Here is a 19255-nt window from a genome sequence, read left to right on the forward strand (position 1 = left end):
TACCTAGTACCAATTCGCTTGCAATTGTGGCTTAGAGACAAAAACAAAGAAACAATTCACATCAACCTATGTTTTGGATTTTTTTTCTGATAGTGATTGAACACGTCCGCAAGAAATATATGGAAATAAGCCTTAAAAATTCATATGTTCCAGAACGTTTGGCTTCATTTAAAAATTATCCTGCGAAATCACAAGGAAAATCACCTGATACTTAGCCGATTAAGGCCGGAGACTGAGTCTGGTAAAATCAGGCGATAGTCCGCAAGATTGAGCAGGATAATTGTTTTACTATTCAAAACACTGATGACAAAGCACAATTATCTATGTCTATTGGGAAAAAAAGCTGGGAAAACTACCATTTTTCTCTGCGATACACAGAATTACCTACATCGCAGGATATACGTTAAGTACGCACGACGAGTATTGAGCCTGCTATGACCATATTTGGAATAATAATACAAAATACCCATCCTTTTACATTTAACCTCAAAAGGCTGCCACTGCAGTCCCACAGTCCAATTATTCGGCCACTTAGTTATTAAAGGGCATGTAAACCCAAAAATCGTACACTTTTTGTTCACCTAGTGGTTTATGGCCGGTATACCATATCCATAATTATTTTTTTCAGTCAAGCCCGTTTTCACCTCGGAAAAGTTCTTCGAAATTCGAAACATCCTCCATCTTGAAATGGGCCATTTTTCCTGTAACGTCATAGGTGGAACCTTCCTTTTACCGGAAGTTGTAACTTCGTGAAACACGGAATAGTGTAGGTACTTCGTCTTGGTTGGAGTATATTTATTTTTTCCATAATGGTAAAGCGTTGTGTTGTTCAGTTTTGTAGTAACTCAAAGAAAACCGGGCATACCATGCATAAATTCCCAAACAACACAAATTTGAAGCAACAGTGGGTGACATTTGTTCAAGTGAAAAGAGCCGATTTAGTAGATCCGTCGGTACATTCTGTTATTTGTAGCAGTCATTTATGTGAACAGTTACATGGGAGAAATAGGCCTTACAAAGAAGAAGCAACTACTTCGCGATGCTGTGCCGACGGTTCATGCCCTTCCAGGAACAAAGTCGTTTGAAGTAAAAAAGCGAACCATGGCAGAATGCGAGGAACCGGAAGTGTCCAACAGAACTGTGAAAAAGAGTACGTATAAAATTGATTTAACTGCAAATCTTCAGATTGACACAATTGATTCATTCCCTAAGAAACCCTTTTTTTCTTAGTTATTGAAAGATTACGAAGAAGCCAGTTGTCCGGAAGCCTCTGTGCACCGAACCTGCTACAACTGAAGTGTCTAGTGTGGTCGGCACTCTTATCCATATCACTCAAAAATGTTTAACATGCAGCTATGCCATGGTTTGGAGAAGCCAAATTTACATTAAAAGACACCTGCTGGAAATCTCCTGCTATTCTGTACTCAGGTAGCATGATCTCCCAAACCCTGAGAATGCTGAAAATCCTGAAGGTACAGTGTTTCAGCTGCCAAACGTACCATAAACACCAGAGGAACTACCTGATACCCACTGTCATAAGAAGGTGGAAGGAAGAGCAGGATAAATTGGTAAGAAGGTTGTCAATTTGGAAGGAGGTGTTGTTCTTTCCGGGGATGGGAGATCTGACAGCCCAGGTCACAGTGCCAAATATGGGGCATTTACATTTCAACTTGTTGGAGTAAGTTATGTATAAGGAGGCCACTAGTCTCGCTTTGTAATCAGTTAACGTTTTTACGAATATATTACAGTATGTTATAAACTGTTGTTATTCTCTTCAAGTCCAATGAAGTGTCAAACAGTTCCTGGTGTGAACATGAGGGCCACCTCCGATTAGAGAACCATTTGGCTGACAAGAATCTTGACTTAGATGTCATAATAACTGACAGAAATCGCCAAAATGCGGCCTACATCAGAAAAAATATGGCACCCAAAGGAACCACACATTATTATGACATCTGGCACATTGCTAAAGGTTGAGTATTATTGTGCGTGCATGCACAAAAAATCTTGCTTTAAGCAGTCAAAAATATTGCCTCCTGCATTAATTAATTCATAAATGATTATTATTTTTAGGCTATACTGAGGGTCTAATTGAAATGTTGCCACGTGAATATGAAGAGGACCAAAGATCATTGAAGAATTCTACTCAGGATATAAGGGACAGCAACTCAGGCCCGTTTGCTGCTTCCTTTGAGAAACCCTGCAAAGAAACAGCAGTTAAAGAATTTGTGTCATGGTTTGCCAGTGTTGAAAGTGAATTTTACAAGCCAGGTTATTACTCTATGTACCTGTACACTGTAAAAATTTTTAAAACAATATGAATGCAGATTGAACTAGATTTATGTTTTTGAACCAAACAACCACAAACATTGATCAAAAAATGTGCAACTCACGCTTAATACATCACTCGTTTTACCAACTTGCTTGACAATTGCCGGTGGTGAAGGAATCCATGTGATTGTGTCACTGCTAACGAACAGGCACTGACGCTAGTTCTGTAAGACATAAATAATTAGTATGTAAATTTAATTAACATGTACCTTTGTATCCCTCAAAGGCTTGACGGTTTTAAGCCAGTGTAGGAGCGTCCAAAATCAGCTGGAAAGGTGTGGCAGATTTTGTTTACCAAACAAGATGGCAAAGCGACCCTGACATGTTTGCTGAGATAACCCCAGCACCAGCGAAGTGGCTGTTGATAGCCAATGTAGCAAAATTTCCTACAAAAAGGAGAAAACAAATAAGTATCAGAGACACAGTATTGTAATCAATACATAACATAATAAATAAATTCAACAAATCAATCTCAGAAAGGCAAACAAAAAATAATAACATGTAACAAAATAAACTATAATCTTTATCTTACTCATTTCCTCTTTGATTATCTGCGCCGTACTGCTGTCTGTATGCGTAATAAGCAGTTTCCAGCATTCATACATTGCGACAGGTTGACTGAAAACCTGGATGTTCCGTGATACACTTCATCTCTGTTTCAGGCTAGTCTTCCACTTTTTGCCACACTTGCTGATTTCCATGCAGCAAATGCTTTCATCTGTTGTCGGCATGGGTTCCACATTCGCACCTAAATAATTTCACATAAAACACCCAAGAAAATTCAGATTCAAAAATTCTTATTACCACCGTTTAAATGATACGCTTGCTTTGTTAAGTTTTTATCTCAAATGCAAATAAATCACACTGCGAACTACATGTATATACCAGTCTGTGTTTCCGAGACGATCAGTGTTGCTGTCAACCGGTTCGGGGTTGTCTTCTCTCTGATTGTTTCTCCTAACTCTTCGCGGCTCAAATTGGTAGGGTTGTGGCACAGAGTCTTGTAAATTTTCGGAAATATCCCCATCACCGTCATAAAAATTTGAGGCACTTGAGTCGCTCCCTTCTGAGAGAACATCCTCCGGACTACTGCTACTTGTACGAGTCGCCATACGGAATGCGTGTTGAGCAAGCTTTGTGTTCTACCTGTGACGTCACGATCGCTCACTATTGTTTTCACCGGAAGTGGAATTTCAGTAGAAAATGAGGATATTCTTCCTAAACTAAGTCGAATTGAGCAAAACTAATGTAAAATTCGTTTTTCTCGCCACTTTTTACATGTCCTTTAAGCAATGAATCAGAGCAACAACAATGCACAGGTAATCTGACTCGTTCTTTAATCCACACTGCAGACCACCGTCGCAGACTGAGTACATTTTACTCAGGGTCTTAAAATAACTGAGGAGAAAGTGCTGCCTTTGTAATTACGTCCTTAAATGGTTAGACTTTCAAGTCTTCTCGGATAAGGACTATAAACCGTAGGCCCCGTCTCACAACCCTTCAATGTTCACCATGACCCAGTGGGACGTAAAAGAACCCACATACTATTCGTAAAGAGTAGGGCATGGAGCTCCCGGTGTTGTGGTCAGGGCCCATTTCATCCATTCATGTGCTGGGTGAGATCGCTAATGCACTGATAGCGGCTGCTGGTGGCACCTATAGATGCTGATGTAAGATCTCACCCATAGATCGCTTGCTTGTAAAGTGCATTTTAATATGTCAATAGAAAATGTGCAATATAAATTCATTACCACTACCATTATAATTTTCATATTCGTTCACTACAGGGTTGCAGACTGAGGTGGCAGTCCCTTTTACTGCTTTGAGTTATAACATTCACATTCTTCAATTTCGGGACTGTGATCTGCGGTTGCAGTCCATTTTACTGCTTTAACTTGTAATATTCATATTCTTTGACTACGGGACTGCGAACCGCAGTGGCAGTCTGTTTTTACTGCTTGGAGTCAAGTCTTATAATATTCATATTCATGGACTACGGGACCGCAGTGACAAGTTAAATAGTAATGCTTCTGTGGACGGGTATTCTGTAATTGCTTCGAAAGTTCCTATAACATTGTCAACAAACCCATTCATTATATTTACTGTAATAAATTTCCTTGTCTCATGTGACTTTTATTCATTCAATATACATGTATTCCCTGCATGAGTTTTAATGGTTTCTTCTATTGTGGTCCTGTGACTTTACCAAATATGGTTAGCCTCGCTGCTATTAAACCAAATATGGCCAAGTATTTCTATTGCATTCTAGAAGCCAAGATATGGTCGCTGAAGTTTACGTAACAACTGGACCTGTACAAGAATAAGAATGTCAACATTAAGAACACATGATTTTATCTTGTCACCATTATAGACTGAATGAAAGTAACAAGAGTAATGATATTATTTTTGGATGAAAATCTTTAATATGCTTACATAAACCCTTACTGAGCTTGTGTGACCTTTTATTTGCCAATGCTAATCAACATGGGAGACATTTGGTGAGAGCACTAGCCCTCCACTGATGTGCCCCAACCTCGTTCCCAGGGTGTCTCTTCTCTGCCTCCATTGTCTCTGAGAAATAGACAATGGAGGCAGAGAAGAGAGACCCTGGGAATGAGGTTGGATGTGCCCCTGGTTGGATTCCTGGGCCTGGCATAACTTATGGTTGGGTATTTTTGCTCTTAACTTTGACATGATTTGATTTGATTTTGATTTGAGTCTCCTTGATTAGGAGAACAATTTTTGCTGAGCTTGATAACCCTGAGCTTGATAACCCTAATGCCAGATGATTTTACTTGTCAATGGGCAGTGGTTCAGGAACCAATGCAGTGTTCCAGATAAGAGTCGGGTCTTGGTCAATAACCTGACAAAGAAGGCTTCCTGACCCACCCGATGAAATGAAAAAGTTCAGTTAAATATTACACCAAAATTAAAAAACGTAAGACGGAAGTTTCTTGGCTAATAAGTATATTGTACTCCCTGCAGTTCATTCAATGTAAACAAGAACCTTGACACTAGGTGATCATGTGCTCCTTTGTGGTTGCCTAGCACATGATCAATTTCTTCCTTTTGACAGAACGTCACTTTCCCCTTGAAGTCAGAGACTGCAGACATTTTATTGTTTTTACGATCGATTGTCATTAATGTTTGACTGAGAATTCGAAATTCAGAGTTTTATATAAAAGCTAGGTTATATTTTTTTTCATCTGTCTTTTGGCTTGCCTTTTGCTGTTAACTCCCGGCTTTTATTTTGCAATACTTTTTAGTGGAAACATAAAGCGGAAAAAATTATTAGACTAAAACAAAGAGCAATTATGAAGTGGAAACAACATGTTCAGTCCTCCCTTAGTGTGTGGAATAAACGTTTGCTTAGTGCAACTGCAAGACATGCATTACAGGCAGGAAAACGTCCGTCAGTGCAATTTGCAGTTATTTTTTTTGCTGACTATTTAACGTAAAGAAATTTGATTTTTACTCAAGAGTGTGTTTTGTGCATTGAAACCATCTCTTTATGTTGGAACTGAATTTATTACCAAAGCTTTAAAAAGTAAAAGGCCTCAAAACAGGACAGGACATTACAAAATAATTCAATGTGTGAACGTTTGAGCCCTCCTTACCCCCCTCCCCCACTCCCATAGGTCCACTGTTGGCACGTTCTCTGGGTGACCCCTAAAATTGTCTGCATGACCCCCCACTTGAAAAAATTAACTAGAATGCTGCAATGGATTTAAAGAACTGGTCTTAGGTTGCCACAACCTCGTCCCCAGGGCCTTCTCCTCTGCGATTTTCAAAATGGCGGCTCGTCTGGAGAAGACCCTGGCCAACGCTAAACTCACGTGGTACAAAATCTCCAAAAATCTTGGAGATTTTTATCACGTGACATTTTGAGAACGACCAAAACAAAATGGCGGCGAAGCATCGGGTGGGAAGCAAAACACCGGTCAAAGAACGCTTTAAGTTTGTACACGAGGCAGTGGTGGCTTCGCAGAAAGATGAAATGTATTTACGGACGTTTTAATTCTGGAGCAGGACTTTTGCGCTTTAAAAGTACGTGTACGAAAATCCAAAAAACTATCTCAATACAACGTTGTGAGCATTTGTAAGTTTATTACACTTTCGTACTCACTTTATTTAACTGTCATTGAAATCAGATTGAACATCAAAGAGAAAAACTCAGCTGCTCTTAAGTACAGAGTGAAAAACTCTTTGTGGCCTCATATTACTAAGCTTATTCAAGCAAGATGATTGAGTCACATACTCCAACTTGCTATGTGAACATGAAGTAATGAACTCTATATAAGCTTATTTTAATTAGTCTGACTGATATTAAATTATCGATTGATTGAATGATTTCCTTAATTCACAGGCATCGCTTTTTATTAAGTCTTATTAACAGAAGTTATTAAATTGAGTCTTAAGCTAATTATACACATGCAGTATACAGTTTTAAATGACTTAAAAATATACTCGGATGATCACGCGAGCTAAAAACAACACTACACACCCTTGTAATTGACCCTTTTTTAATCTACAGGTATGAAAATTTATATGATTATTAGGTTTTGGATTCAATTAAAAACTTAGGGGCAAAGAGAATCTAATTTTTGCAAAAACTTACGTTGTATAGGTGATATTCTATAACCTATTTCTGGCTGATACTGTAATCTGAATGTATATAGGAAAATGTATAAATAATTAGAAACAATCTGGAAACCCATTTTCAATTCCTTGCTGAACCACATTTTCACTCAGTTCCTTAATCAAATGAAATTATTGCCTGATAACCCAAGGCTATATTGTTGTTAATTTTTAAGTTGGGCTAGTGGATGTTCTTTATGCCCATAAATTTTAAGTAACCTTTTAGGTGGTGGGGGCTAAATACTTATGTTTTTTTCAAACTACTGAATTACTATAAGAAAACAAACAATTTTTTCAATTGTTAATTTATTATTTATTGTTTAACCTGGGAAAAAAGTTTGACTGTTATGTAAGTATATCCTATTTGCAGCCCACAAACTACAAAACTGATTTCCTTGCACTAAGTTTTTGCATGAATTGTTAGGCTTTGATTTACCATTGTCTAACCTTGAACACCAATTAATTCCAGTAAACTATGTTTGCCAAAATGACCTGTTGCATTGTTCTCTTTATCAAATGACATCTACAGAATAATACTGAGAATGAGTTTATCGAAAGATGTGTTGTTGAATTTTAATTTTCACCAGACTAAGTGTAAAATGGAAGAAAATACTGTTTATATGCATATGAAATTACATAGTTATTCTACGTCTTAATTCTTAAGTGTATTGGTTGGAAGGGGGGGGGGGGGGGGGCTCAATGACCCATTGTAAAACTAAAACCAGAGTAAGAACTCTGGTCAATCCCAATGAGCACAGACCATCAAATAAAGCAATCAAATAAACTTGTATAGGTGATGCAAAGTGCGAGAAAGGGATTAGTGACAACCTGTTAAGATTGGTACTGGTTAAAATGCTTCTGATTGGTTGAAAAGATGGCAGAAGGTTTTTTTAAACTGATCATGTAATAATGCATAATCATTTAAACACTCAAATAAATGCTCCTATGTTGCATTTGCTTAATTATACTACTTTCTTTAATGTCTGATGTGGAGGCGTGGTGGCCTCATGGTCAATATGCTTGACTCCGGATCAAGGGTTTGAGCCTTGACCAGAGACATTGTGTTATGTTCTTGGGAAAGACAATTTCCTCTCACAGTGACTCTCTCCACTGCCAGTTCAACAGCCACCCTCCCCACAGTACTGTTGCTCCAATTGTAGTAATTGTACTGCTGCTGAAAGGGAAGATGGACTTTTAAAGAGTATTCAGGGAGCGCCTCCAACCAACGAAGTAAGAACAGTTTCCACCCTACAAAGACTTGAAATAAAGGAGATCCTTAAACAATACCGGTTACACCTTGGAGGAAGTCGCAGGAGATTTGGCAGTATTGACTCTACTATGGGGTTTACCGTAAAACTTATAGATGCCATAGTGTTGGAATGTGACTGCTTGACCTCAGCTCAGCACATCTTTTCCACCTTCCCCATATGAGAGAAGAAGCATGCTGAAGTCATTATGCAAATAATAAATGATGTGTGCGAGGACTACTAAACAATTTTTCACGTCCTCAACTGGTTGTACATTAGATTATTGTTCACATGACAGTGTAACACACTTACAAACACTACATTAATTTTTGTAACAACCAGTTCAAGTTGCTTTATCATTGAACTTGAATTGCTTGCCGTAAAAAATAGTGTTTGCAAGTGCATTCAGTGGCAGATTCAGACCTTGAGCTAAAGGGGGGTGGGGGTGGTTTTGTGTTTGTTTTGCCTGCCCAGCCGGCTTTTCTTCCATCTGCGTTCTTTTCTATTTTTACCCAAAATAGGGGGTGGGGCAGGCTTCCCGGACCCCTCACTGGTATTGCATTCCATTGATCACTGAACAATAGTTCTGTAAAACAGACATATAATTGTTTAATGTTCCTCTAACACACATTTGGAGGCGCCATGCACCTCTCGTAAGGTTTAACAGGATTGACCAAGAAAACAATAAAATAAACAACAGAAACAATGGCCTATTCCTGAAAACAATAGAGGTGGATGAGTCCGGGAGCAAATAAAATTAGAGGTTCCGAAGAGGTGGGTGACTACTGCACGTTTGTTCACTGTGTGGGTGAGGAATTTGCAATTTGCAACTTGTTGCATGTTGCTGGTCAATAATAATCACTGCTGTGGCCGAAGAAACAATCTAATTTGGAAACAGTAATGGTAGGAAAACCTTTCTAACTACTACCCCAGACCCCATCCAGTTATCTGTAAAAAGCTTTGAAGAATATAAAAGGTTTCAAATAAGTAGTATAAAGTTCACCAACACAGGGTTCTTGCTAAGTTTTTGCACAGGAGGTAAAAAACCAAAAATAGCAGGTAACTTTGTTACCTGCCCCTGCATGGGTTGGCAAGCTCAAGTCTTAACTTGACGTTCGTATCGATCGCTGTCATATGCCAGCGGCTGCTAAATTAATTTAATACTCAGCAAAAGGAAAGTAGGTTATGCTATTTCATTGGCAGTCACCTAGGGGGGTCCGGGGGCATGCCCCCCCGGAAAAATTTTGAAAATTTGAGTCCCTGAAATGCGATGTTCTGCATTTTCAGAAAAGATTTACAAAATTCTAAAGGTACAAAAATGTCCCATAAAATCTCAAAAGTAACACTTTTTTGACATCTGCATTCAATAATTTATGTAACTTCTTTGATTAATATTGCCGTTTAAGAAGTAAAAGTTCTGGGTTTTCGTATTTACAAAACAACAACACTGACTAGCTCGCAACTAGCTATCAGCAGTAACCTATACTTCAATGTTAACCATTATAGCTTACGCTTATGTGCTTTGTTGTATTCATAAGTAACAGATTTAGCTGCTTTTAGGACGGACGCTGGAGGCGTAAAAGTCTTAGCGTGAGAAAGTGGTGTCTATGCGTGTGGGCGTGAGAAATATATCAAATGCGTGTGTCTCACGAAAAATGCGTGAGAGTTGGAAGGTCTGCAAATGGTATATTTTCGAAACAATAACATGTGCCAGATATCTTCACAGGATTGGTTGGAGGGGGAAAGCAATATTTTCCCATAAACGAAATGTAATTTCACCTTTGAACAGACGAACATTCCTTGGATAATTTCGGTAAATATTTCAGTGAAACAGCCGGTAACATTTACTTGAACAGCCGGTAAAAATAACCGGTTACCGGCTCTTAACAAGAACCCTGCAACACAAGTAGACAAAAACAGTGCAAATTCTTTCAACATGCCTTTATTATGCCAACATTGGTTGAAGACAAGGTTGGGAATGCTTCATTAATACAAATGTTTTCAATGTGATACATTATATATGATACATTATATAGTTTTCACTGCCTAGATCAAATAATACTACTTTGGAATATGTAATTTTTATATATCTTCTCTTAGTAACTAATACTCTGTTGAAATGTTTTCACCTATTTAAACCTTACTTTTGAGGTTGCCTTGGCTTGTGGAATACACTAAAAGATATACAGCAGCTTTCATAAATGTTGTATTGACCGCTTTCAGTGCTAAGATGCTTCATCAAGATGGCAATTTATCTACAGTAAACAATTGTTCTCTTGTGCACTACTTAAACAAGAATTGAAATAAGGCCCGCACTTATAGAAAAACTAACACAGTAAGGAATGTAAGTGTTTAGACACAATAAAACAGGAACCATTTTCCCTGGCCAGGTACTGAGAAAAAAGCATCATAGTTAAGTGTTTTAGCCAGAAAATTATACTTGAGGGCCAAAGTGGTCCCTGAAGACTTGTTTCAGGGGCAAATTTCTTAGGAAAGGGGCCAATAGATAATAGTTGGATCAAAAAAATTAGTCGCCAGAGGTCTGGCATGAAGGACCTGGGTCAGGAACAATACAAAGGCATACAAGACAAAGTCAATGACCAAGGGTTTGTAATGCATTATAGGGAGACACAGCAAAGCAAAAGGATGGATTGACTTCTTTTCTTATGTTAAGTGTTTTAAAGAAACAAAGATCTTTCAATATGGCTTACTAGAAGAACATAAGGTGTCCTCAACGTAGCGAAAGGAAGTCGCGATTATGGCAACTAAACTAGAATTTTTAGTCGCCAAGAAACAAATGTTAGTCGCATTGTACATTGTTAGTTCATTGGCGACCATATCAGTCACAATTTTGAGCCTTGGGATGGTTACTAGAATACTATCCCTGGGTTAAGCCTGCATGCAGCCTTGTAAAAGTAAAGGGCTAAATTGGCCCTTTCTCCATTTCGCTGGGGGCCTTCTCTAAATGCAATGCAGGATTCCCACAATGGTGTGGTCTGGCGGAAACACTGAGTTCAATACAGTAAACGTATTTTACATTTGAATGTCAAACATAGCACTGGCAGTAAGTTTGATACTAATAACATTTCTGCAAGAAGTCATGTGCATTGTATCAAATAATATGTATTTAATACAGGTCTATAGGCTGGCTTTAAAACTACTTTAACACCATCCAGACAGCAAATACAGTCTTTTGACAACATATGCTAAAATCTAAGAATATTCACAAGAATATTTTCAACGTAAACTCGGCAGAAAATAAAAATATTCAATTCAGCCGCGGCCACCAAAACAATATAATTATTAGAAAAAATAGTGCATTTGAAAAGATTTGAAATAAGCCTAAACCTAATACAGGCAGAAGGCCTACATTTAAGGAAGACGTGTCCAAGAAAATAGAAGCGATTTTCCGTATATTAGAGCAGTGCTCTGTAACGAGCAAAAGCTCCTTTTTAGATTTGAAATTCGAACATAAAAAACGCTTCAAACTCTTCTTTGTTTCCGTACGCGGAAAAACTAATTGCACATGAATACAGAACAACAAAAAGCGCACATAAGACCACATGTAATGAGCTGCAGCTCGCTAGCTGTCTAAGGTACATGCTCGTTATGTATATTTTCCCGCGCTTATTTCTATTTCTATGGTATAGGTTACATCTTTTAAATTAAAATATAACGGAAAAGATTCACCTTTCGAATCGTTAATAACAGTCTGATTCAACATCGCTTGAACTGAACTGCAATTTAACCTCCTAAAGCCCTTTCTTTTTCGTGTAAACACTCGCTACGTCCGCCATATTTCTTTAGAATGTATTTAAACCAATCAGCGTGTTCGTATGAATGGGCTAATCAACAAAGGTGTTAGTTCAGCGTTGGCCAGGGTCTTCTCCAGACGAGCCGCCATTTTGAAAATCGCAGAGGAGAAGGCCCTGGGGACGAGGTTGAGGTTGCCAAAAATAACTGTAAAGAGATTGCAGTATTACAGAACTGACAATAGTATTATGAAGCATGTCAGTACTACACAACATTGTAAAATTGAAACTTGTTTGTTTTCATACTTTAGACGGTGTTGGGTATGTTTTGCTACAGAGGAAGATGAACCGATGTCCCAGTGGGTGAGACCATGCCGTTGTCGTGGGACGACAAAATGGGTTCACCAGGTCTGCCTGCAAGGTTGGATTGACGAGAACCAAAGTGGCAGTTCTACAACAAAGGTTTCTTGCCCGTAGTGCAATGCTGAATACATCATTGTCTTCCCTCCACTAGGACCATTGCTACAGACTGTAGAGTTCTTAGACAAACTTACCAACAAATTTTGCCCCATTGCTGCAGCGGGGGTTGTGGTGGGTTCCTTATATTGGTCTGCAGTCACTTATGGAGCAGTAACAGTAATGCAGGTTTTGGGTCACAAGGAAGGACTTGAGGTCATGGAGAAAGCAGATCCAATGTTTTTATTTGTTGGACTTCCAACAATCCCTCTCGCATTAATACTTGGCAAAATGGTCAGGTGGGGGGGAGGACCATGTTTTGCGGCTTTGGAGGCGTCATGTGAGCAAGATGTCACTTCTTAGCTACATGCTGCCGCGTCTAACTGCTGGCTTAGGTACCGGCACACCAGCTGAGCCTACTCCATTGTCTGACCCAGTTTCTCTAACAAGATTGCTTTGTGGGGCATTAATACTTCCAACAATTTCCACGCTTATTGGCAAAGTCTGTTTTGGATATGTTCATTCAAGCCTTCATCGACTGATATTACGCAATGGTATGATTTCATACAGTTGACCTCAAATCACATCCGATGGCACAATTCATGAGAAATCGCACAATTTATGAAGAATTGCACAAATTTCACAAAGTAAACCAAATTATTATGTAAATACATGTAGCTCTGTGAGCGGGCAAAATGAACCAAATCCTGCACTGTAATTGGCTATCCCAGCTAAGTTCTTTGTTTGCTTGTTTATGGACCCAGACTTTGTCTCGGTCTATAAACACACAAAACAAGAACTGCTCAATATCCAACCATCCTTACCTCATGCTTGGTCAATAACCCATATATACACTTTGTTAAAAAAAAAAAAAACCTTGATCTACATAACATTTTTAAGGTGACTTACCAATGGAAACCTGCGGAGTCTCTGAATTTGTTTTTCATAAACAAATAGAAGTTTGAGGCACTAGTATCCTCTTTTGCACCTATGATGCCTGGTTCTAATTTTCAATCTAAAAGAGTTGCCTATATTGGTACAGCGCAAGCAAATCCTCTACTTCAAGTTCCCAAATCAAAATTGTTGCATACGTCAACACAACTGAAATGTTCATAATCGGCAAAACGCTACCCCTTCTTATGTCAAATATGGATTGAAACAAACATTTTCATGGATTAGTTCTGTATAGTGAAAACGCTCATTCTTTCTTTAAATGAGAAGACACAATCGCATCTTCCCCTAAATTTGTGATACAGCACTGTATGGCAATTTACTGTACATAAAGGTCAATCTAGAGAATGTGGAAGAAACTACCAGAAGTATGCATTTAGTTTAACTGACTGCTTCCTATATATCCAATTTAGTTGAGCCAAGGTCATGGAGAAGACCTTGCATTGGTGTATAACTTACCTGATTTGTCTTTTTTAATCTACGTTAAGCATGGATTCTCAATTATTGTTCCCTAATATTCAAATTGTCTTTAGAGCAACAAAAAAGTCGTTTTCTTACTATGAAACCTACTAAACAAGCTTAAAATAGCTCAGGGAGAAATCACACAATTTGCATAGTTTTTTGCACAATAGTCCTTCCTTGTTGCATAATCTGCCCTGAAAAAAGCTTATCAATAATTATTATACTGATAAGGAGAAGGATTTCAGTAATTCATGTATTTGGTACAATTTGTTGATAAGGATTGACCACCACCCTTTCTTCTACAAATCATGGCTTAGTGCAGGTGTAAAGCTAGGTGAGGACTTAATGGACACCGATGGTACATGTACTTTCCTAAAATATAATGCTCTCCTTGCTAAGTATAGAATTAAGACCAATTTCCTCAGCTACCATGCTGTTTTATCAGCTTTAAGAAGTTACAAAGAGACATTTTCTCCACATCTCAAATAAACAGAGAAAAGAGTAGAAGAGCCAAACCCTCAGTTCCATTTACGAAGTTTAATTAAGAAAATTGACAACATATTTATTCAAAAGAAAGCTTCTCTACTGACACAGTAAAGTAAAATGGTTAGCTGAGGATACTTAATTGAATTCCTTTCTCGTTAACTGGAAGGAAACCTATTCCTTGCCTTTTTATGTACGAAAGAAACAAAACTTAGGGTTTTTCAATAATATTTATTATTCAAGCTTCTCCAACGGAGAATCGCAACTAACAACTTTCTTTACAGAACAGTGGTTCTCCCGACCAACCTTTACACTTTCTGTGGAGAAGTCCCAGAAACTTTAATGCATCTTGGAACGAAGGATATAGCTAACTTTTTTGGAAAGAGGTACTAGCGTGGATAAAAGACAAGCCCGGTCAGTTTGAAGGTCACTCTCTCTCCTGCTTCATGTACGTGCCTCGGTTACAAATGTATGTGAATGAATCTCCTGACTTACTGGTTCAACATCTTTTTGTTATTGCTTGACACTACTTCACTTAAAATAAAATTCCTGCACTGACAATCTTTATAGAACTAGTTATAAACAGCACTTGAATAGAGAATAGGTGCGCTTTTGATACAAACGCTCTCGACATGTTTGAAGCAAAATGGTCTCAGCCGGGTTCCCTCGTCTTTTCGAGACAGCAGTTCAATCTTTTTTGAGGGGTTTGTATACATATAGATATGGAAAAAAGCAGTACCTGTTTCTATAGATATATATATCTATTAAATTCTCAACCTCGGGTAATGCATTTCGCGTGCTCTGATTGGTTCACTCAATCTTGGCTATCAGCTCATATACCTTGGTAAATGATTGCGCTAAGCGTTGCTAAGCTAAAAACGTTTTCGCCGGAAAGCGAAATTTCTCTCTGAATAAAGCCAAAAATGAAAAAGAACTTTTTTGTAGAAACTTTTGATCAATTCCGAAATTTAGAAGTACACGAAAAGGCAAGAAATGTTTTTGTGATGAGCCTTAATGTCTGTCTGACCACAAGGTATTACATCAAGCATCTTCATCAAGTTTTTTCAATTTCGCTCGGATTTTCTCTCTTTTTACGTGGAATGCCGAGAGTATATCACGTCTTAAAACCAGTCTGGTGTCTTTTTTTTGCTGGTTGTCACAAATGTGCATACCCCACGGATTTTGAAGTAATCTCCGGTCGGGTGAAATCAATTTTATTCCCTCCAGCATTTCCAAACTTCCCTTCCAACGGCCAAACAAGATAAAAAATGAATTTAAGTTTAAAAAAACGAATTAGCTATCGCCGTCACGGTGACTTCGCTGCGGTCCCCCATTCAAGTACTTACCTTATTCGGGGGAAATTAACTTCAGGTGACACTTGGACTAGCATCAACGATTGCGGATCTTTGTGTTAAATTCGCACATATATCTCGTCGAACTTTATAACAAAAAAGCAAACTAACAAAAACCCGGTATCTTGCCGACATTTGTCACAGACGCATCCTTTGTTTCGTGAGTTGCTAGTATTAAACACGCAAGGTAACTTGATCACAGGCGGCCGCTAAAATCGATGTTAATTTCGTTGTTGCGATTTTACCCTTACGACCAAAAGTACGATAGAAAAATTAAACTCTGATTGAACGTAAAAAAAATCTCCCGAAATGTTTTTCGCTAATGGCAAATTGTGCTCCTTCTGCACTCCTTAAAAACTACATATTAATATTCATTTACTTTTGCGTCAATATTTGTTTTGCATAAAGCAGGTTAGCAAAATCTGTACCTTGCTTAGTTCGCATTTTTGAGCGTTAAAATATAATTTTTGGTCGCATTCATTTTTCGTTTACTTAAAAGTAGGTGGTGGTCAACTAGAAAGCCTTCGCTACGTTGACCACCACACACATTTTATAACCTGTACTGTAATTATTTTATCTTGTAACCATGTGTTGTGACTGTACTTTTCTTTCTATGTTAATGTTATGTAAATAGTGTGAAATAAATGAACCATGAACCATGAACCATGTATGTTCCTGACAGCAAGTCGCATATTTTGACGTCCCCCATCCAGATATTAACTCCGCCAGAAAGGGATTTACTTTAGTAACATTGGTCTTGGAAAGCTGTCAGAAGCTCAGAGTACACACTTAAGCTTTTGGTGAAAAAGACGTTGTAAATGATCAACATGTCAGCCTTGAAGCCAAATGTTTCTCAATTTCCTTTTATTTTCTTCAATCGTCCTGGGTTTAGTATTTTACTGAACCACATGTTTTCTCAGGGGGTACTAGCAAATATGTCTACCATGGCACCGTAATGATTTACGATACCAAACAATATCGTGTACTATTAGAGCTAAATATTACGCAAGGACAACTTGAATCTCCTGGAAAAACAAAACACTGTTCAGTTGACAGTTATGGAAAAAAGCACCGTCAAGTTACTGCACTACCACACGTACGCAATGCGTTCCTACTTTAAAAAATATCCCGTATGTCCTCAATTTCCCCCACCCCAGCTAAAAATCCCGTATCCCCACAATTTTTTACCTAAATATCCCGTATCCTGATCGCTTCTCGGCCTTTCGGCTAAGGCCCTGTTTACATGGAGGGAGGGTAACCCTCCTAGAAGGGTTACCCTTCTAGAAGGGTCAATAGATAGCCCCCGTTTACATGTGTAGGGTTATCCCCGGGGCTATCTCTGCCTCTATCATTCCGGCTTGGATTAGTCACTCTTGCCAGCATTGTTCGACGAAGTAGTTCCCCAGGTTTATAACCACGCGAAGACATGTTTGTAGTTGGCGGGAATATGACAGTAGCCGCGAGCCAAGCGCTATTTACTGCTTGTAGCTTTTGTTGAGTTTTGAAAAGATGATGGTGAGAGTTTTGGCGATCTCAACCCGGAATGGACTACTGGATTTAAACTTTTTTTTCTTAACGAGATTTCAAGTTATTGTGGAACTTGGTACCTAGTTACTCTAATACTAAAATCAAGATTATGGAATTGTAAAGGAAGAACCCTGTACTGGACTATAGAACACGCAATTACGGAATTTTAGATTTTTGAGCATTGAAAGAAATGGAGTAAAGATGTTGTCTTCTTGTCTTCGCCACGGCAGATTTAAACAGTTTGCAAGGAACTGAACGAGGATTATGGAACCTGACTTCGAATACAGGGCCCGGTTATTCGAAAGCCGATTACCTTAATCCAGGATTAGCGTAAACTTTTTTTCATGTTTTCAACTTTTTGGTGACAGTTTCCTTTGCTTATTTTTGTTTTTCAAGATTGACGTCTTCTAATGTAAAGTTTTATAATTACCGAATATCAGCCTTGAACAGCATTTGGGAGTAGAGAATAAAACTCGTTTTAAAACTCGGTCTTTGAACAACTGGCCCAGGATGATAATTTATTGAACTGTGATTTGTAATAAGCTTTTCAGATGATTTAAGGCTGATCTTGTAATTTTTGGATGAACGGAGTTAAGGAAGCAAGTAAAACGGTAGGATTTGAATACTGTCTCCTTCCAAAAAAAAAATAAATAAAAAATCCCGTATCCTGATAACCTGCTAATAGGAATTCGTTGTTTGCATTTGCAAATTTAGTAACATTAATAATGAGTTTTTACAACAAACAACTTCAAGTTATATTACATATTTATCTTTCTGGTAATCTCTCGCCATTTTCCGAAGTTTGCCTGTACTTGACGTTGACTGTCACTGGACAATTTGTGTTAACTGTTTGCGCATTCCACGGATATGCCCTTGTTGGCGTCTTGTTTCGCTCATATTTCATACTTCCAAATTTTTGGAGTTTAAGGAATTTAATAAAACAATTATTACATTCACGCTTGTTGGATATCAGACTGGTTAATATGGCCCACTCAGCGCTACGCACCTTGTTGGCTATTTACCATCTTATATCGAGTGTGCGCTCATGGAGTAATTGTTAAATATATATTAAATGTTTGTTTGTTTGGGGGGGGGGGGGTGGTGGTGGGTGGTGTAACATAGATAAGTAATGTAGTAAGGTGTAAAATGAGTAATAGTTCTAGTGTTTAATATAAGTAAATAATTCTAAATGTAAGCGGCATGCACCTGTGTTAATGTGCGATGCCTGACGTACATTAGAATGAATGTTGTATTAGAATAATGTATAGGTGTGAACTCTTTTCGTTAGTAAATGATAAGTGAAGCGGTATTAATGTCAAATTTTAAAAAAATCCTTGTGTTTTGCATGAAAATAATGCGACTTTTGTTTCGTGAGTGATATCGTTTATCTTTGTCCTTCTTATGCAAATTTTGACAGAGAATATTCAATTACAAAAATTTCTACTAAAAGAGCGTTAAATCTTTTTTTTGAGCATGTATTTTCAAGAACAATAAGAAAAATTGTTCAGGCAATAAGAAAATTGTTGTCTTAAATCATTGAATTGTTTCAATGTATTAAATACAACTGCCAGCTCTAAAAGTTGTGCAAATATCACGACAGTACTTCCACATCTGACTCGCAGCACTTTCAACTTGCAAATGCAACAACTAGTTTTCCAGATTGGAACCCTACGGAAATACAGGCTAAACCACTGTCGATTACACTTCAATAATCTGGGATTACTCCTAGTAATAACTGTTTAAAATGTAAATAAACTACAGAAAAACAAAATGGCTTTCTGTAGCCTTTATCACTTCGGTAACAGCGGTTTCATTAGACGCCGGTCGCCGGCGGTTATACTGCCGTCTGTTTGTCAGAAATTTGCCTCTACCCACCAGCTACTCTCCCTTTAAAGTGAAAATTTTCAATCAAACCCTTGTAAAATACAAGAGTGACTGCCACTTACATTGATTAGCCCAGGTCTCTACTTCAAAAGTTATTGAAACCCCTGAGTAAGTAAATGTAGTAGTGGCATCCTCGTCTCAAAGAGGCGATGGTTAGCGCTGGGGATTTGGG

The 19255-nt window shown here is 38.2% G+C and overlaps 2 long non-coding RNA genes and 1 pseudogene across 2 annotated transcripts in view; all 3 read left to right on the forward strand.

Moving 5' to 3' along the window:
- Nucleotides 1-19255, forward strand: part of LOC138050549 (uncharacterized) — a 30202-nt gene that overhangs the window by 909 nt on the left and 10038 nt on the right. The window lies entirely within an intron of this gene.
- Nucleotides 1843-2729, forward strand: LOC138050548 (uncharacterized). The gene is made up of 3 exons (XR_011132646.1): nt 1843-1972; nt 2074-2271; nt 2558-2729. It is a non-coding gene; the product is annotated as an uncharacterized lncRNA (long non-coding RNA).
- LOC138051052 (E3 ubiquitin-protein ligase MARCHF5-like) lies at nt 10764-16218 on the forward strand (annotated as a pseudogene).

The sequence above is a fragment of the Montipora capricornis genome, chromosome 6 (assembly GCF_036669925.1).
Source record: "Montipora capricornis isolate CH-2021 chromosome 6, ASM3666992v2, whole genome shotgun sequence".
NCBI lineage: Eukaryota > Metazoa > Cnidaria > Anthozoa > Scleractinia > Acroporidae > Montipora > Montipora capricornis.